The sequence below is a fragment of the Mixophyes fleayi genome, chromosome 4 (assembly GCF_038048845.1).
Source record: "Mixophyes fleayi isolate aMixFle1 chromosome 4, aMixFle1.hap1, whole genome shotgun sequence".
Taxonomy (NCBI): Eukaryota; Metazoa; Chordata; class Amphibia; order Anura; family Limnodynastidae; genus Mixophyes; species Mixophyes fleayi.
In genome coordinates, this window is record NC_134405.1 from 240,947,213 (window position 1) to 240,966,165 (window position 18,953).

The following is an 18,953-nucleotide window of genomic DNA, read 5'->3' on the forward strand; positions in this document are numbered from 1 at the left end:
AGACCATCCTCATGTTATCACTCAGTCTACAATTAATGTTTAACGATTACTTTATAATGTGCTCAAAATCTGATTGGAAGGTATTCTTCTCCGTGTCACATTGATAAGGCTTTCTTCTATTGCTGTATGTGGGAATGCACATATAGTTAGACCAGTACAACAATACGCCTCTGATACCTTATTATTCTAGTACCCAATGATGGTTGAATGGGCATTTATTGCCTTAACCCCATATCACATTATAACACAAAAGGCAGTAAAAAAAAAAATAATGTTGATCCTTACAGCCAAAGCCAGAAAAAGTATTCTGACAAATGTCCAGGACTAACCTCCATCCCTATTTGTAATAACAAATTATTTGATTTTAGAATGCATTAGGTTTAATCTTATTTGCTTAAAGAATGCATTAAAAACGTTCAGGGGTTGGACAAGCTTTGTTGAGTCTATGCCCATTACATTAAAATCACAAATCTGTGTTTGCTTCAAAAATACTTTGTGGTACAAAACCAGAATCCTTATAAAAGACCCTCTGATTAATTTTGAGAGTGGACCATCCACCTAGGAAAACAGATATCTATCATTCGTCTGTAGAATAGGACACATACATATTGAAACTCTTAAGTAAACTAACTTTGACCGTAACCACATACAATAACCCAAAGGATATGTTACTCTGATGATGTTTAACTTAGACACCTTAGAACACACGAACATCTTAAGTACACACCTTTGACTAAGACTAAACATTAAGAATTAACCATGTTTTTTACTTATATCTCATGAACAATTAGAAATCTACTTGAGTAATATGCTTCCAGTTACTCTTGTATATCCTGTAACCTGCTTGTAGCAATTGAGTGATATTTTGTAAGTTGTATTCCCAATTGTATTCCTGTTGTGCTTTAATAAAATATTTTTAAAAAAGGAAATACAAATCAAGTGACACAGACTTATTAATTATGGTTGCTAACTTTTTCCTGAAAAACAAATACTAGCTTTCCTATCACTGTTATTTTTATGTCCCAATAATAACTTTAGCATCAAGTCCCTTTTTTAACATACAAGTTGATAAAATACTGAACAGGTCACGCCCCTCCCTGTAACACATTTGGCCCCTCTCATATTCTCCATCCTCCTGTACATCTCCTGGACTTCTTGAAATAAGTATACAGCAAACTTGCCAACTCTCCCGGAATGTCCGGGAGACTCCCCCATTTCGGGTGGGTCTCCCGGACTCCTGGGAGAGTGTGGCAATCTCCCGCATCTGCCTGAATTTGGGCCAAAATGCAGAGATTCTCTGGGAATCGCTGCATTTGGCCCCGCCCACACTGTAAAATGACGCGATTTGTGTCATTACGTCACGGGGGCGGGCTAAAATGATATGATTTCGGAGCCCCGGCCCCTGCACGCCCACCTGCCCCAGGGAGGCTCCCGGACACCAACTCCGAAAAGTTGGTAAGTATGGTATACAGGGGATCAGATTACTCAAAGAGAGCTGCTTAATAGGATGTACAGAAAAAAACGGTCAGGATATGCAGGTTCTTTGAGAGATAAAGCTGTGTTAGGCTGGTTTAGAAAGGTAGCAAATGTTCATGCACCTGATCAGGACTATTGGTGTCCGACAAAGGAATGCATAGGAGAAACACTGAGCCAGTTGGCTGGAATAGAATGTGGTGAGAGCATAAATCACTGAACAGTGCAGATCCAGGAGCATTAGAGATTAAGTTGTCCTATGGTTTAGTACAAAGTTTGCACCTAAATGCAATGTTAGTAAATAAGCCCACATAATGTATTTAAAGGGATACTTGACTGTACCAATATATACAAATATTTGAAGTTATTAATTCTCTCACACCAAGAGTTTTCTACCCTATATTGGAACATTGTATGACAGATAATAGCCTCCAGGGAATACCAAGTTTAATTGTTTTGAAAACATAATTCCATTATAAATTATTTTAAGTCTGTGTATTGGGAAATCTGTAAATTTGAAATATGGGGTTATGGTATCGTCAAACATAACACATTACAATCTGAATAGTTTGCTCTCAAATACCATCATAATATGACCAGAAGTGTGATGATGTACAGTGAGTGAAAAATTAGTCTTTCCATCAATTATTTCCCATTGTCATACTGATTTTTGAGTGAGCGTACTTTACATATATTTTGGATTATAAAATTGGCGGTCAAAAATTTCAAATAGTTTCCAGGGATACTTTGCTGCTGATATGTAAATATGGAGTATAAACACATCTCACACAATACTGTCTCAGCAAACTTTAGAGCAAAACAGTCATTGTGCCTGAATAATTAAGGAGAGTAAGGCAAAAAAGAAGTACATTTTATCATGGATAAATCATATTACAATTCAAGGTTTGAAATTAGTTTATTACTTTGCATGTAAGGAAAATACTGGCTGCTTTTTCATGTAGCACACAAATACTTCATAGCTTTCTTTTTACACTGAAATTTAAAGTAGATCTAGGACATGCCCTACCCCAACTATAAATCTGTTTCCACATTTTAAATTTCCCTCCCCCTCCAATGCAAACTTGGTTTTGCTTAGGTGCAAAGTTACTCTTTTTTTTTTTGCTTTGCTCTCCTTAATTACTCAGGTCCATTGACCTTTAAGATTAAAAAACCTAAAATAAAGGTCAAATTTTGGAGTAAAGATTTGAGAATTGCATACAGAATAAAACTACTATGCAGTCCAGATACCAACAGACAAAGAGTTTATTTCACACAACCCATGTAGTGGCATTACATTTGTATTAACATATTGTCACAAGCAAGGATAGTGAAAATAGTTTGTCTTAAAGAAAACAATGGCGTCCATTTCATTAGATACAGTACATTATACAAATATATACTAAATAACATTAATAAATATGACAGGATAGATAATGCCAATAAAAGCAGCAATCCTCCATAGATTTATTTTATTTTTCTTTAAATAGCAACTTAAGTACCTTCTTCATTTTAGCTGTCCTCTTACACTTGTTCTGATGAGCAGACCAAGTGTGTGAACATCAGTTGATAAGAGCAATCTTCAGGACAGAGCCCTTCCACTACACCAGGGGTAACATTCATCACCCAGGTCTGTGTGAGTCCATGATCAGTTGTATGATTCTTGGTGGCCCTCTACCTCTACTACGGGAGGAGAAACCATTAAGCCTGTATGTTAAGGTACTTATTTTCCGACCGATTGGTTATGGACTGATATACTTAGTTCCCAGTTTGAACAAGGACATTATGAGGGTGATGTTCAGGCACGGGCTGGGAGAGGGAAGCCCGGGGGGCACACAGGCGGCCGCATCACATGACAGGGGATGCGGCCGCGTCATTGATTACGCGGCCACATCGCCTGTCATGTGATGTGACCGCCTGTGCGCTGACGCGGCCGCATCCCATGTCATCAGATGCGGGCGCCGGGGAAAATGTTGTATATTGCATCCGGGGGCCGGCCGGCCTACCCCCCGGCCCTAATAGCAGTCTGACTGAGCGGCTCGCCCGCCCCTGGTGATGTTGCCTGTGAAGAGCTATACTTTATCACCGACTGAAAACACTGGCCATCTCCTCTGGTCCACAAACCATTTTTGGTTAGTCACCATCATTTTCAGATGCTCTTGCAATCTCTTCCACAGTCCACGGATATCCTCGCCATACTTGTCCATAGAATAAACCCCTGAAAGAGTGTGGGTAAAAACTAGATGACCTCCAGGTACAATATTGGGTTACGATAGAAGAGGGGTACCAATGTAGATTAGTACACCAGGTTGTTCTGTGGTAGCTCTGTCTGCACAAGCAGTTGGGTCAGCCATCCTGGGAATCCCGTACAAACTGCTTGAGAGATCGTTTAGCACACATAGGGGGGTATTCAATTGTCGGCGGGATTGCCGAAAATCACGGTAATCGTGCTGGAAAAACATGTAATACGGTAATTTACTCGCTGGATTTCAGCTCGCAGCTCCCTGAGCCGCGAGCTGAAATCCAGCTACAAATTACCGTATTCCATGTATTAGGTTTTCCGCGGCGGGATTTTCGGCGATCCCGCCGACAATTGAATATGCCCCATAGTCTATCATCATCAACATTGATTTATATAGCGCCAGCAGATATCGGAACGCTTTACAATTGGGAACAAACAGTAATAAAACAATATTGAGCAATACATACAAGAGGTAAGAGGGCCTTGCTCGCTAGCTTACAATCTGTGGGACAATGGTTTGATACACAAGGGTAAGTGCTACATCATCTAATATATAAAAGCCTAGCGGCGTGTGTGTGTGGAAAAAACTACCGGGTGACAGAGTGCTCAAGCTGCAGCGCCAACTGCTGGGCGGAGTTATATACTACACTGACCTACTAAATTCTTAGCATTATCTAATATATAAAAGCCTAGCGGCGTGTGTGTGTGGCGATGAAGATGACAAGAACCTTTTTAACACCTTAAGTAGCTTGATTTGACTAGAATGCATGAGTATCATGCACGGGTTAACTTGTATTGCATATTTGTCCAGCAAGAATGCAAAGGTTACAAAGTATTTAGTGGGCTGTATGTTCAGTCATACAACTGTGTTGGTCAGAGGGTTGTTGTCTTGTGTTAGCTGTGTAGAGGGTGGTAATAGGGTAACCTAGTTAAGTTAAGAGGGGGGGTTGAGAAAAGTATAAGCTTGTCTGAAGAGGGTTTTTCAGAGAATGCTTGAAGGTTTGAAGACTAGAGGAGAGTCTTATTATGCGAGGGAGTGAATTCCACAAAGTGGGTGCAGCCCAAAAAAGTCCTGTAACCAAGAATGGGAGGATGTGATGAGAGTGCTAGAGAGTCGCAGATCTTGTGCAGAATGGAGGTGTCGAGTTGGGAGATATTTTGAGACAAATGAGGAGGTGTATGTCGGTGCAATTTTGTTGATGGCTTTGTATGTTAGTAAAATAATTTTATATTGGATTCATTGAAAAACAGGCAACCAATGTAGAGACTAACAAAGTGGCTCAGCAGAGGAAGAACGATATGCAAGGAAAATCAATCTAGCCACTGCATGCAAAATAGATTATAGGGGCTTGAGTCTGATTTTGGGAAGACCAGTAAGGAGGGATTTTCAATAGTCGATGCGGGAGATGATGAGTGCATAAATAAAGTTTTTGCAGTGTCTTGTGTGAGATATGTATGTATTCTGGAAATGTTTTTTAGATGAATGTGGCATGATGTAAATATAGAGTTGATGTGGGGAACAAAGGTTAGTTGTTAGTCAAGGATTATACCTAGGCAACGAGCTTGCGGGGTGGGATTTATGGTCATGTTGTCAACAGAAATAGAAATCTCTTGCAGGAAGCTTCTATTGTTGGATGGGAATATTATTAATTGTGTTTTTGAATGATTGAGTTTGAATTGATGAGAGGACTTCCAAGAAGAAATGACAGAAAGACAGTCAGTAACGCGAGACAACACAGATGGTGAGAGATTAGGAGAGGATAGATAAATTTGTGTATCATCTGCATAGAGATGATACTGAAATCCAAAGGAGTTTATTAGTTTTCCAAGAGAAGTGGTGTAGATAGAGACTAGCAGAGGACATAGGACTGAGCCTTGTGGAACTCTAACTGATTCATTGGACAAAGGAGGCAACATTGTTCAGCCAGCAAATTGATATTTACCCGATGCTGAGATATCCTGCCAGTTGTGAGTCATGTCCCAGCAACTGTGACAAGATGGCTTCTTCCAGAATGAAGTCTGGAGGTATAATGACATATTGTTTTGTAGATAACTTCCAGAGGAAGTTAACGTTACTAGATCTGGGGCAGTATTTTGTGAATCTGGTTAGGAATAGTTTTCACTGTGCCTGCCAAGACTCCAACCTTTTGCTACCTGAATATACTGCAGGTTCTTGCGGATGAAAATACAGAGGATCTAGCACCCACCAGACAGGACCTCCACTCAGTGAAGGTCATGATGTTGGTCAGCAACTCAGAGATTCCCACATCATAGTTGACCTTGGCGGAGATTGGGATACTAGAGCAAGGTGTCAAAAGCATGTTGTGCCAGAGAAAACTATGTGTCATTGGGAGTCCCATGTTTTGTCAAGGCAGATATATGGATAACAACTCTTATAAAATTCGAGATAAAACGTTTGTAGTAGTTGGTATACCCCAACAACCCCTTGATTAATTCTTAATCCATCTCACCACCGGCCGATCATGCTAGAAATAGAGCTTCTCTGGTTCCATTTCTATTCCATGTGCTGAAATGATGTGTTCCAAGAAGCTCACTCTGTGTTAGGAACCCCTCCAGCCGGCACAACACAACCCGGAATCTACTCTGCCAATCAGGTGTTCACTGGAGCCCCTGATGGTGGGGACAGACTGGGCCGCAGACTGACAGAGGGTCGTGAAGTGTGTACCGGCTGGGGAGAACCCAGGCAAGCGGAGTGAGGTCCACGCAGAGGTCAAGGGCCGGCAGCAGACAACAGTATCGGTAAACAAGCTGAGGTCAGGGGTCACAGGCAGATAGCAGAAACGGTAAACAAGCCGAAGATCAGGGTCACAGGAAACACAAGCGAAGTCAAATTCAAAGCCAGGGGTCATACACGGGAAATCAGTAGCAGTATCAGGATACAGGAACAGGAACAAGCAGGTCAGCAGACTGGAGCACAGAAGCTATAACCGGCAATGAGGTAGCAGACCTCATTGCCTTAAGTAGTAGGCCCAGCCAATCAGAGCCTGGCTCTGATAATCCTCAGCCCCCTACCTAGATTAATAAGCCCACAGGTGTAAATATGTTGAGCGCATGCGCCCGGCTTCTCACCGCCGGGACGCAGCGCTGAAGCGTCCATCCGTTGCCCCGACAACGGCCGGGTCATGGGCGGAAGTGAAGTCTCGGTCGCCATAGCGACGGCCAGGATGCAGGTACGCCGCGGCTCGTAACAGTACCCCCCCCTTGAGGAGGGGTCGAGGGACCCCGACATCCAGGTTTCTTTGGAAATTTTTTCAAGAAATCCTTCAACTGTTTAGGCGCACATAGTTGTCTTCGTGGAACCCAGGATCATTCCTCTAATCCACGTTTTTTCCATTGTACTAAGAAGTGTACCTGCCCCTGCACTTTTTTGGAGTCAAGAACTTTCTGGACCACAAATTTTTGTGGTGTGTTCCTATTTCCCACAGAAAGCCCTGTCGGCTGGGATTGACTCGGGTATAGTACTGGTTTAAGTAATGAACAATAAAAACGTGTTCAGAATCTTTAGTGAGCCAGGAATCTTTAACCTAAAAGCTACCGGATTAATCTGCTTGGTGATCATGAACGGACCAATAAATTTAGGCCCTAGTTTTTTACAAGGCTGTCTGAGCCTAACATTCCGAGTTGAAAGCCACACTTTCTGGCCCACTTTAAATGAGCAGGTGGTACGATGGCGGTCCGAATTTGTTTTAGCAGACAATGAGGATTTTCTCAAGGAGGACTGAACTTTCCTCCAAATTACTCTCAGATCAGCAGCTGTGGAACGAATCTCCGGGATACCAGCAGATTTGAGAGAATATAGTGAGTTAGACCTGGGATGGAAACCGAAGTTACAGAAGAACGGGGAAGTTTGAGTAGATGAGTGAGATGAGTTATTGTATGCAAACTCTGCCCAGGGCAGCAAAGAGGACCAGTTGTCATGGAACTCTGAAGTGTAACATCGGAGGAACTGTTCCAGTGACTGGTTAACCCTTTAAGTCTGCCCATTTGACTGAGGGTGGTATGCGGATGATAAACTGATCTTGATTCCAAGGAGAGTACAGAAGGATTTCCAGAATTGGGCTATGAACTGAGAACCCCGATCGGAGACGATGTCAGTAGGAAGTCCATGGAGCCGGAAAATATGTTGAATGAATAAGACGGCCAAATCCCGAGCAGTAGGCAGTTTGGTTAGTGGAACGAAATGTGACATTTTACTATAAAGTCCATGGACAAGTGCGTCCATGGTTTTGCAGGAATGGCCAAAGGAACTAACTGACCTACTGGACGGGTCCTGGAGACTTTGTTTCTGGCACAAACCTCACATGACAGGACGTGACTCTTGACGTCAGCAGATAAAGATGGCCACCATACAGTACGGGAAAGGATTTCTATTGTCTTAAAGACTCCCGGATGTCCGGCAGTTTGCTATCGTGTGCTTCAGCAAGAACTGCCCTCCTCAGATGAACTGGGACAAACAAACATCCTACTGGAGTATTATCAGGGGCTAATCTCTGAAACCTCTGTAAGGTACAGCTCAGGTCTTGGGTTAACCCAGCATGAATCATAGACACAGGGACAATAGGTTCTGGGCTAGTGACCGGAGCATGATGTGCCAGGAAACTTCTGGACAGAGCGTCCGCTTGAATATTTTTAGAACCAGGACGATAGGTGATAATAAAGTTGAACCGGTTGAAGAACAGCGACCAACGAGCCTGTCGGGGGTTCAGACGTTTGGCTGACTGTATATATTGCAGATTCTTATGATTCGTTATAACGGAGATCTGGTGTGCAGCGCCTTCCAACCAGTGTCGCCATTCTTCAAAGGCCCATTTAATTGCCAGCAATTCTCGGTTTCCCACGTCATAGTTGGTTTCTGTTGAGGAAAACTGACGGGGCAGGATGGGCTTAACTGCCAGAAATCCGCAGTTCGCGGCTCTCAGGATTGCCCCAGAATGTAACACTGGATCTGAATACTTGAGAAAGTCACTAAAGAACAGCAGAACCAGAAGGATGCAGAAAATTTATCAAAGTAGTTAGACACGCTGGTTATTGGTACACGGAGATCAGAGTAGTCAGACACGCCAGGAACTGGTGTACTGGAATCAGACCATGAGTAATCGGACACTCCGGGAACCGGTACACAGAGATCAGGTAGTGAGTAGTCAGATACTCCAGAAACTGGTACACTGGAATTAGGCCAAGAGTAGTCAGACACATTGGGAACTGGTACACGGAGATCAGGTAGTGAGTAGTCAGACACGCCAGGAACTGGTACATTGGAATCAGGCCAAGAGTAGTCAGACATGCCGGGAACTGGTACACAGAGATCAGGTAGTGAGTAGTCAGGCATGTCAGGAACTAGTACACTGGAATTAGGCCAAGAGTAGTCAGACATGCCGGGAACTGGTACACAGAGATCAGGTAGTGAGTAGTCAGGCACGCCAGGAACTGGTACACTGGAATCAGGCCAAGAGTAGTCAGACACGCCGGGAACTGGTACACGGAGATCAGGTAGCGAGGTACACAAGGAAGTTCCACAGACTTGGTCATACAGGCGATTACTGGTACACGATTTAGGCAGCGACGTGCGCAAGGTTGTTCCACAGACTTGGTCAGACAAGTGATTACTGGTACACGGTTCAGGCAGCCAAGTACACAAGAATGTTCCACAGACTTGGTCAGACAGGCGATTACTGGTATATGGTTCAGGCAACGAAGTACACAAGAATGTTCCACAGACTGGTCAGACAGGCGATACTGGTACACGGATCTGAGGGAGTAGATAGCGGCTGAGGAGAACTGGAAGTCAGAAGCACAGCAAACGAGTTGCACTGACACTGAGCAAGTGTCAGTGCAGGTTTAAATAGAGAGCAAATGGAAACTCCCACCCCGAAGACCCGATCATGTGATCGCATCGAGAGCCAATCAAAACACCACAGACAGACGCTGGAACGAGTGACAGGTGAGTATCCAATCAGAGCGATTCGAGCCTGGCTGCAGAGAAGTGCCGAGAGAGGCACAGAGAGATCATATGGAGGCATAAACAGTGAGTTTCGTTACAATGCTGGATCTTAGGGAACCACTCTTCTTCATGATGAAATGTACCCTGCGCCAACTTGGGACCTGGACTCCATGATGTCCTGTATTTAGGTGGTCATGGCTCTCAGGTTCAGAAAACAGCTATTTCCTTCTCCTTGGTGGCAAAGTGCAAGACAGCAAGTTGATTGTGTAGATCCACTCTCTATTGTGTACCTCTGCCTGTCAAAGATCCTGCTGCATTATTGGTTCTCTAAATTGTGCATGTAGAACCAGCGGTAGCCCAATCATCGACACACATTAGCTGAGGATAGTCTTGTGGGTTACTGATGTTGGCATTAAGGGCTGTCCATCCACATCTTCTACAGCCATTGGCCTAATCTTCCGAACCAAAGGTAGTTTCATGAGTGTAGTAAAATCTATGAAATTCTCTGACTTTGCAATCCAAGAAGATCTTGGTGTCTTCTACCATAGGAGAGTTTGACTAACACCTTTAATTACAGAAAGGAATGTGGAAGAAGAATGGCCCCAATGTTCACCAGACTTCTGTTCTGATGAGCAAAGCAATTTCCTGAAGGCTCCTATCATTTCATTTCTGGGGACTTTTTTTTACAGTTGACTAAGCAGCCATAATAAAGTCGGGGCAGCACGGTGGCTAAGTGGGTAGCACTTCTGCCTTATAGCACTGGGGTCATGAGTTTAATTCCCGACCATGGCCTTATCTGTGAGGAGTTTGTCTGTTCTCCCCGTGTTTCCGTGGGTTTCCTCCGGGTGCTCCGGTTTCCTCCCACACTCCAAAAACATACTGGTAGGTTAATGGGCTGCTAATAAATTGACCCCAGTCTGTGTGTCCGTGTGTGTGTTATGGAATTTAGACTTTAAGCCCCAATGGGGCAGGGACTGATGTGAGTGAGTTCTCTGTACAGTGCTGTGGAATTAGTGGCGCTATATAAATAAATGGTGATGATGATGATGATGATTAGCCCTTTCTGGGAGGCAAGTCCTCTTATACTCGGCAAAGGAAATCTTCCCTAGCTGCATGGAATCCTCGAAGTCCTTAGCTGGCACAGCACACAGATGGCTTGTGAACTAAGGGGAGATGAAAGCCATCTCTTTCTGCTGAAGCTGATGCTCCTGAATACGGATACTAAGCCTGTAGCGGAAGCAATGTGCCGGGCATCACAAATAAAGGTTATCCCCACCTGGCTTCCCCTCTCAGCCAGCAATACACTGTCACGGTTTAGCACTAATAATAGTGCAGTAAACTAGAATAATGGACCCCAGTGGCTGGTGGCCACTCTCAGGGAAGTTGACAGTACTAATAGCTATTGGATGTTCAGGAATGAGTTTACAGCAGTAGATGGAGACTACAATAGTTAAGTAATGTATGACCTGGAATCTGCATTGCCTGAAGTTTTTTCATCTGACAAAGCCTGGATTGGAGAAGCACAGTGATCCAGAGAATGCCCAAAGCTAGATGTGCAGATTTTTCAGGAGTTAACTGTCAGCAGTGGCAGAGACAATTTTTAAGGTCTAGTACAACGTAGTGGAGCCAAGTTTAGTGGCAGTGGTCAGGGTCAAATCTAGGGTCTGGTACAAACGGTGGAAGCAAGATTTGGTAGAAATGGTTAGAGTTGAGTCTGGTACATTGATAGGCAATAGATGGAGCAGTCAACCCAGCGAGGGGTGAATACCCAAAACACAAAGCAACGTACCAAAGGATGGGGCAGGATGCAAGGTCAAACTAGGGCTTAAGTCGATGAAAAGAGAAGTGCTAGATACTGGTGCGAGCACTCAATGATCTGGCAACAGCCTCTTAAGAATCACCAAGTGGTTTCTTCTGCCTGTTACTCTAACCGATTGCATTTGCTTGCACTGGGGATTAGGATCAGCAACCTATGTAAGGTTCCTGTTGCAACCCAATGACTTGGGGGAAGGCTCAGGAGCCACCCTCTTATAATAAGGTACCCAATCCGGCAGGCTTCTTGAATCCTGGACCAACCCCATCAAGGACAAAATACCACAGGTACCAGAGCAGACTTAAAAGGGGGAGCTCAGCCATCAACTGGTTTTGTTCATGTACCACTGTAGGACAGACTGAAAAGGAGTTAGTTATATGTTGGAATGATCCAGGCCTGTGGCAGTGTGTGGATCCCTAAGCCTCCATGGATCTCTTTACCTTGTGTAAGTGGCAACAGCAGGAAGACATCAGATTTAGTACATGCCCAGCTGGCATAAGAAGGGACAGTATTGCTCTGTGGCTGAGACAACCTTCTATGGAACCAAGACAGGGCTTAAAGTCATTTGGTGACTATTGCTCCTTCAGGGTAGTATTGGCTATTAAGCTTCTTGGTGCGGTGAACCCCCCCCCCCCTTCCCCCCCAGTTGTTTGTTAATTGCATGAACCATTTTTTTTGCAAAATTTGCCTTTAAAGCAACTGCTGCTTTAAATTTACCATGCAAAGTCGCCGTATATCTGCGACTTGCAAAAATCACTATTAGATATATTTACCCCCTAATCTTCACCAGGAACCGCCGCAAGGTGGTATGAATTTTGCTGCTTGGAGCCCACAGGTTGCGGTCCCCATACTACCACCTGACGTGCCTTGCTGGGAAAAGATGTCTGGAATGAAGCACCAAATCAGTAGGCAAAAAGCAGAGTAAGGAGCAAGCCAGAGGTTGAGGTCACAGGCAGAGGTTCCAAACGATAGACAAGCCAAAGTTAGTGGCAGAGACATATGTTCAAATCAAGAGGCAAACTGCCAGGGATTTAAATAGCTGAAAGGGTTTGTCATGTGACAGTGAACACATGACTGAAACCAGGAAATGATGCAATATATCACATGAGTACACAGTATAAATGAACCAGAAAGTGAAGCTAGAGATCACATTACTCAGAGAATGAGGAAGTGCTAGAAGCAGAAAATGGAGGCCTGCATGGAAACATCTGGTCCTGAGACCAGTAGGAAAAAAAAATGGATACTGGTGCTGGCATGTGACATTGCCCTCTGTCTTAGTGGTGGACACCGAACACCTAACAAAAGGTTTTTCAGAAAATCTCTTATGGAACCCCTTGATAAAACGTGGAGCATAGACATCAGAGATTTTATCTAGGAGCCTTCTTCCTGGCCATATCCTTTCCAATCCACCAAAAAGTATAGGATGCCATTAGTAATGCGAGAATCAAGAATTCGATTAACCACATATTCTTGCTGTTGAAATTATTTGGGGAAAGGAGGTAAACGAAAAGAAGAAAAATGATTGATTATTAAGGGCTTCAACAGAGAAATATGTAAAACATTTGGGATGCATGGAAATGCTGGTAACTCCAAACTGGATTGACTGCTTGCAAAATATTTTGAAAAGTACAATATTTCAAGGAGTGAATTTCATCCTGGGAAGTTTGAGTAACCATGGAGACGGAAAATATATAAAGATAGAGGCCAATTTAGGAACTGATTAAAGACCGTTGAGGGGAGTAAAGTGAGCCATCTTGGAAAACTGGTCCACTACAATCCATATGGTATTATGCCCCCATTATAGATGACCTTCCCCCATTATAGATGGGGGAAGGTCAGTGATGAAGTCTATAGATAAATGAGTCCAAGGTTTATCTGGGATTGAGATAAAGGTAAGAAAGGACCAGCAGGGCTTATTGGCACTTTATGCTGAGCACACAAAGTACAAGCAGAAATGAAATCCTTAACATGTTGTTGAAGTGTAGAACACCAATAGCTCCGATAAATTCTATGGTTTTCTTCATGCCAGCATGCACAGAAAAAAGTGAATTATGAGCCCAATTATGAAGTTTGGCACGAAGATTATGTGACATCTTGCTGGGAGGAGTTTTAGAAGCATCAAGTTCTACTATGCTTATAAAGCAACTGGACTCCAATATAGTTTTTAGTGTAGGACTAGATTCTTTGTACGAAGGATCAAAGGAGCGGGACAGAGCATCCACCTTTCTGTTCTTGGATCCTGGCTTGAAGGTATTCTGAAGGTGGACGTGAGAAAAGAAGAGAGACCATTTAGCCTGACGTGGGTTAAGGCGTTAAGCAGTTTGCAGAGACATATTTGAGCGATTTCTCTGTACAGCACTGCAGAATTAGTGGTGCTATATAAATAAATGATGATGATGATAGAGACCCAGTATCCCACAGACAAGAGGAGTGGAGGCATGAGAAGAGAGTTAAATAGTCTCTGCCCTGGATAAACTATTGCCATCAGCCTGGACTATTTGGGGTAAGATAGTAGACAAGTTATCTATTAGTCGTGTATTCAGGACAAAACTGCAGAAGAGGAAGACTCTGTGGTCTGTTGCCTGTCTGAGATTTGTGGCAGAATAGGGACGCCAGCTCTAGGACATGTACTTAGTAAAGAGACCCATAGAAGACTTCTACAGACACCAAAATCTATCCCCAGTAATAAGAGTTTGGTAATACTACTCTGTTATAAGGGTTTTTGTCAGGGATCTGTAGTTATTTAGTGTATTTGTTTATATTATTATAATTTATTTATAATTGTGACTTTTAACATAAACCACCATTTAGGTTTTAATAAATCTGGTTTACCCACACCACATTGGATATTTAGTACCTTGCCTAAGGAAATAATCATCTGCAACTATATCTCTGGATAGTCATCTACCCCCCTGGGTGTTGTCACGGCACGTTATTGTGAGTTTGAACAGGTTGTTGTATGTAGCGTCCACATACTTGAATGATGTGACTTGTGAAATTTTTCTTCTGTTCTTGGGGATACTTTTATTAATTTGAAATGGATACTTTGATGATGATGATGCAGGTAAAGTAAGTTCTTGTGATCAGTGAATATAGTTACAGGATATATTGCTCCAGAAGACGTCTCCATTCTTCTAAGGACGATTTCATGGCCAGAAGTTCTTTGTCCCCTATGCATTAATTTTTCTCTTCCGCAGAAAAATACTTGGAATAATATCCATAAGGTTGAAACTTCCCTTAGGAGGCTCTTTGGGATAGGACCACTCTGACTGCAAAGGAGGAGGAATCAACCTCCAAGAAGAAAGATTGGGAGGTGTCCGGTTGCCTGAGGATAGGTGCAGAAAGGAAAGCTTAATTGAGCTTAATAAATATTTGGCCGGCATCCAGCGGCCACATTTTGGGATTAGCGTATTTGTGGGTTAGTGCAGTGATAGCTATTATGGTAGAAAAGCCCTGGATAAACTGACGATAGTAATTGGCAAATCCTAAGAACCGCTGGATTGCCTTGAGACCCGTTGGTTGAGGCTAATCCTTAATAACATTAACCTTCTCTGAATCAATTTTGAGGCCAGTACTAGAAATTATATAGCGAAGGAAAGGCTGAGAGCTTTGTTCAAATAGGCACTTCCCATGTTTACAGTAGAGTTGATTCTGCCAAGTCGGAACAAAGGCCATAATGCATCACTAGTGTTGAAGGCTGTTTTCCATTCATCACCCGTCTAATCAGAAGGAGGTTAAAAGCACCTCGGAGATCCAATTTGGGAAAATTGGTGGCATTTGATTTGGTCGAATAATTTAGACGTAAGTGGAAGGGGATACCTATTCTTGATAGTAATATTATTGAGTCCTTGATAATTCATGCAGGGATGGTGTTTCCCATCTTTCTTCTTTACAAGCAAAAAATGGCTCCAGAAGGTGAAGAGGACTTCCGTATTAACCTGCGTGCCAGATTTTCTTGGACATACTCCGCCATAGCTTGGGTCTCTGGAAAGGATAAAGGTAATAGATGCGACCTCTGGATGGTGTCTTGCCAGATAGAAGATCTATGTGGCAATCCCACTTCCTATGAGTGGGTAGTCTCAGCTTTTTCCTTACTGAAAACATCCGAGAAGGACAAATTTTGAGGGGGAAGAAGAACCTTCATGTTAGAAGAACACTTGAAAAATAGACCGACTGGGAAACACCTTTTGTAAACATTTAAGGTGGCATTTCGATCCCCAGGAAAGGACCTGACTGGCATGCCTGTCCAGAACTAGGGCTTGCAATTTTAACCATGGTAGCCTTAAGATTAAGGGTCTTGGAAACAACATAAAAGAGAGATGCTCCTGATGTAAATCTCCCAATTTGCATAAGAATGGGTAGGGTTTAGTGAGAAATACTATCCTCAGACACCTTATTACCATCTGGGGTGATTAAGGAAAGAGCCTGAGTGGGTATCCCATATTTAGAAATCAGAAAAGAGGAGATTAAGTTACCCCATACCCCAGAATAAATGAAGGCTGACACTGAAACTCTCCCGAGAGATGATGAGGGGCATCGGAGTAGAAAACCTTTAGGAAATATCTAGCGGGGGAGATTGACCAATAGAACCTAGAATAGCCTCCCCAGTACTATTTAGGTTCAGGACGTTTTTCAGGTCTCTTAGGACAGTCAGCAACTAAGTGATCCAGGGGCCGCACAAGTGTCAAACTAGATTTATAAGCCTTGATGTAGATGCAAGAGGTTGGCTGCTGAGGAGGAGACTCGGCCACATTCATCAAAAAGCTTGCAAAAAAGTCACACAATTATGAAGAAGAGAATCATCTCGCTCCCAGAGGGGCGAGGTCCAATCTAAAGCATGACCCAAAAGAAGGGAAATAATAAAGGCTACTTTAGCTTTTTCAGGCCCAAAATCCCAGGAAGGAGCTCAAAGTAGATGGAGCATTGATTGAGAAATCCCCTACCATCCTTGGGGATTTGGAATAGGAATTTGAGGTGCTGTTCCCCCGACCTGATGGTGCTTCAGTCACAGAAGGAGCAGCAGTGACACAGCAGGCTGTAGAGCATCAAGTCTCTGAGAGAGACCTTGGGGGCACTGCATAAGTTGATTTTGATAATTTTCCTGTCTCTCCATACATCTAATCAACTCTTGTAAAGGGCCACGTGGAGACGGATTACCAGTGGAATCCATTTGCCAGAGTTTACTGTCACAGTTCAAACTGAGGAATTAGGATTCCTGTTCGTCAGTCAGGAATGGCACTGGCAGAGTCGACAAGCGAAGTCTAACAAATTCTGGAATCCTGTCTATGTGGAGCAGTACGGCTCCCTACTCCCACAACCAATCACTAACTACTGGATCACTATTTTCTACAGATGTGGTATGATCATGTCCCAAAATTTGATAAAATCAAGCTGAAATTGACCAGCATTTACAAACCATTGAGAGAATATTATATTTTCAAAGAATGCCATTGTCGGAATTAGCACAATACTCAGCAGATGGAGCTTGATGTAAAGGGCACTGTAGGCCTTTAATTCCATTCCTCTAGAGCCTTGCTTGGACTATATAGCCTATAATGAGTCTCTCCTGGCCAGGATCATTGAGAAACCTGAATTGTTTGCTTTAGGTAGATGAAGTGACCCCACTCCAATATACACTTACTCCGTTAGCAACTTTAAATGGACCCCATACCCTGCTATAACACTTGTCTCACCTTTAGACCTTCACTCGCTGATTGTCTGAACTGGATCCTGACATCCTCTGTGACTTGGTGTCCCTGGAGGCGTAAATACTCTCCTGGCATTCTAAAAACTCTGATGCTGTCATACAGTGGAGTTTCCATAGCCGTCCTTTCCCGTTAAATGCTAGCACCATCTAGTGGCTTATTGTGATATTGCATCCTTCAGATACCACTTGCTCAAAGGAACCTACTTGCACTTGAATGACACTCTGAGACACTGTTCTCCTTGTCATATTACAACTAAACTGTGGACGTGGATCTTCAGAACACCAGACCAGACATTGATAATCCTTTGGTCTATATTCTATACGAGCCTCCCATGAAAGCATAATATTGTACACTCTGAACCTGGAGGGCAACATGCTGGACTGTTACTACTGACTTTCCTTGACATATAGTTTCCTCTCTCTACTCTATGCTGCTCTCTGTCTCACTATGTCTCACAGACAAAATAAACCTATCCAGCCTGCAATGTTCTCATGCACAGAAAAATCTTGTACAGAAATTTCTACATCTGGGGTCTTTCTCTCCCCAGAATCAGATCTGGAAGAGCCTCAACCCACTGGCGTGATTTTCTCCACTCCGAAATTGCTGAATCTAATCCAGACCACCATGACTGAGATGAAGGCAGTCATCCAAGATGTCAAAGCCGAGGATGCAGCTTTAGGCTCCCCAGCAGACTCTTTGGAACATAAGGTAGACAATGTCTATAGCTACCAAGAGACTGTGAAAAATCAACTGTCAGAGATGCGTCAATCACTAACAGACATATATGATCACATCGGAAAATTTAAAATCGCACAAGGCACAACAACGTTCGCTTTAAGAACATTCCTGAGCTAATCGACATTGATGTCAAACTTAAGTACCTAGAGGCCCTGCTCTGCCAGTGCCTCTTCTGACTTCTGGGTGGATAGCGCTCACAGAGCCCTTCGCAATAAACCACCCGCAGATTCGATAGTGAGATTACATTATTATAAAGTCAAGGAACAGTTCATCTCCTCAATGCGGAATGCTCAAGTTATCTCTTACTCAGGTCACAATCTCCATATATTCTAAGACATGACTCTATCAACCCAGAGGAAACAACAAAAGTTAGTTAACATTATGAAAGCCTTTAGAAATCATCGCATTCAATATCATCGGGGCTTCCCATTTTTTCTCCAAGTCACTATGTCATTATGACACCACATACAGAATAAAGACCCACAAAGAAGGCCTATCTATGCTGGAGAAACTGGGAGTCTCTTTGGCTCCTCCCACTTCATCAGCCCCTGTCACCTCCCTCTTGGTCTAAGGCCTGAGCACCGGGATGAGCCTCTTGTCAAGTGGAATAAGATTTGGTGCCTCTGTTTACATGTATCTTTAAGTAGTGTTTTGTGTTTCTTAATCTTTCCTTTACAGGCCCTACCGAATTGTCCGACTACAGCAATTTTGGAAGAGTACTTCTCACTGGATTTCTCGGCACTTTCTACTCTGAAAGACTTTCCTTCACAATAAATTCTAAGGTTTATAATTACTTCTTCTCCCTGTGACTGTTATTGATTTGATAATAATGATTTTAGACACTAAATAAATTCTTGCTCTGTGCTTGACTCTGGCCCCTCTCCCTGATCTCTTGTTTACTAATTCGTTTGTTATGTATCTAGTCGAATATGTAATGAGATTTTGATAGTCAGATTTTTGGTTTTGCAGTGTTCAGTTTTCAATGTTTTTGCCTCTATGCAAATGGCGTGTCAGTACCCA

General features: G+C 43.1%; 1 protein-coding gene across 1 annotated transcript in view; it reads right to left on the bottom strand.

Annotated features, from left to right (window-relative positions):
* E2F7 (E2F transcription factor 7) overlaps positions 1-18,953 on the bottom strand; it is a 340,183-nt gene that overhangs the window by 124,131 nt on the left and 197,099 nt on the right. The gene's annotated exons all lie outside the window — the stretch shown is intronic.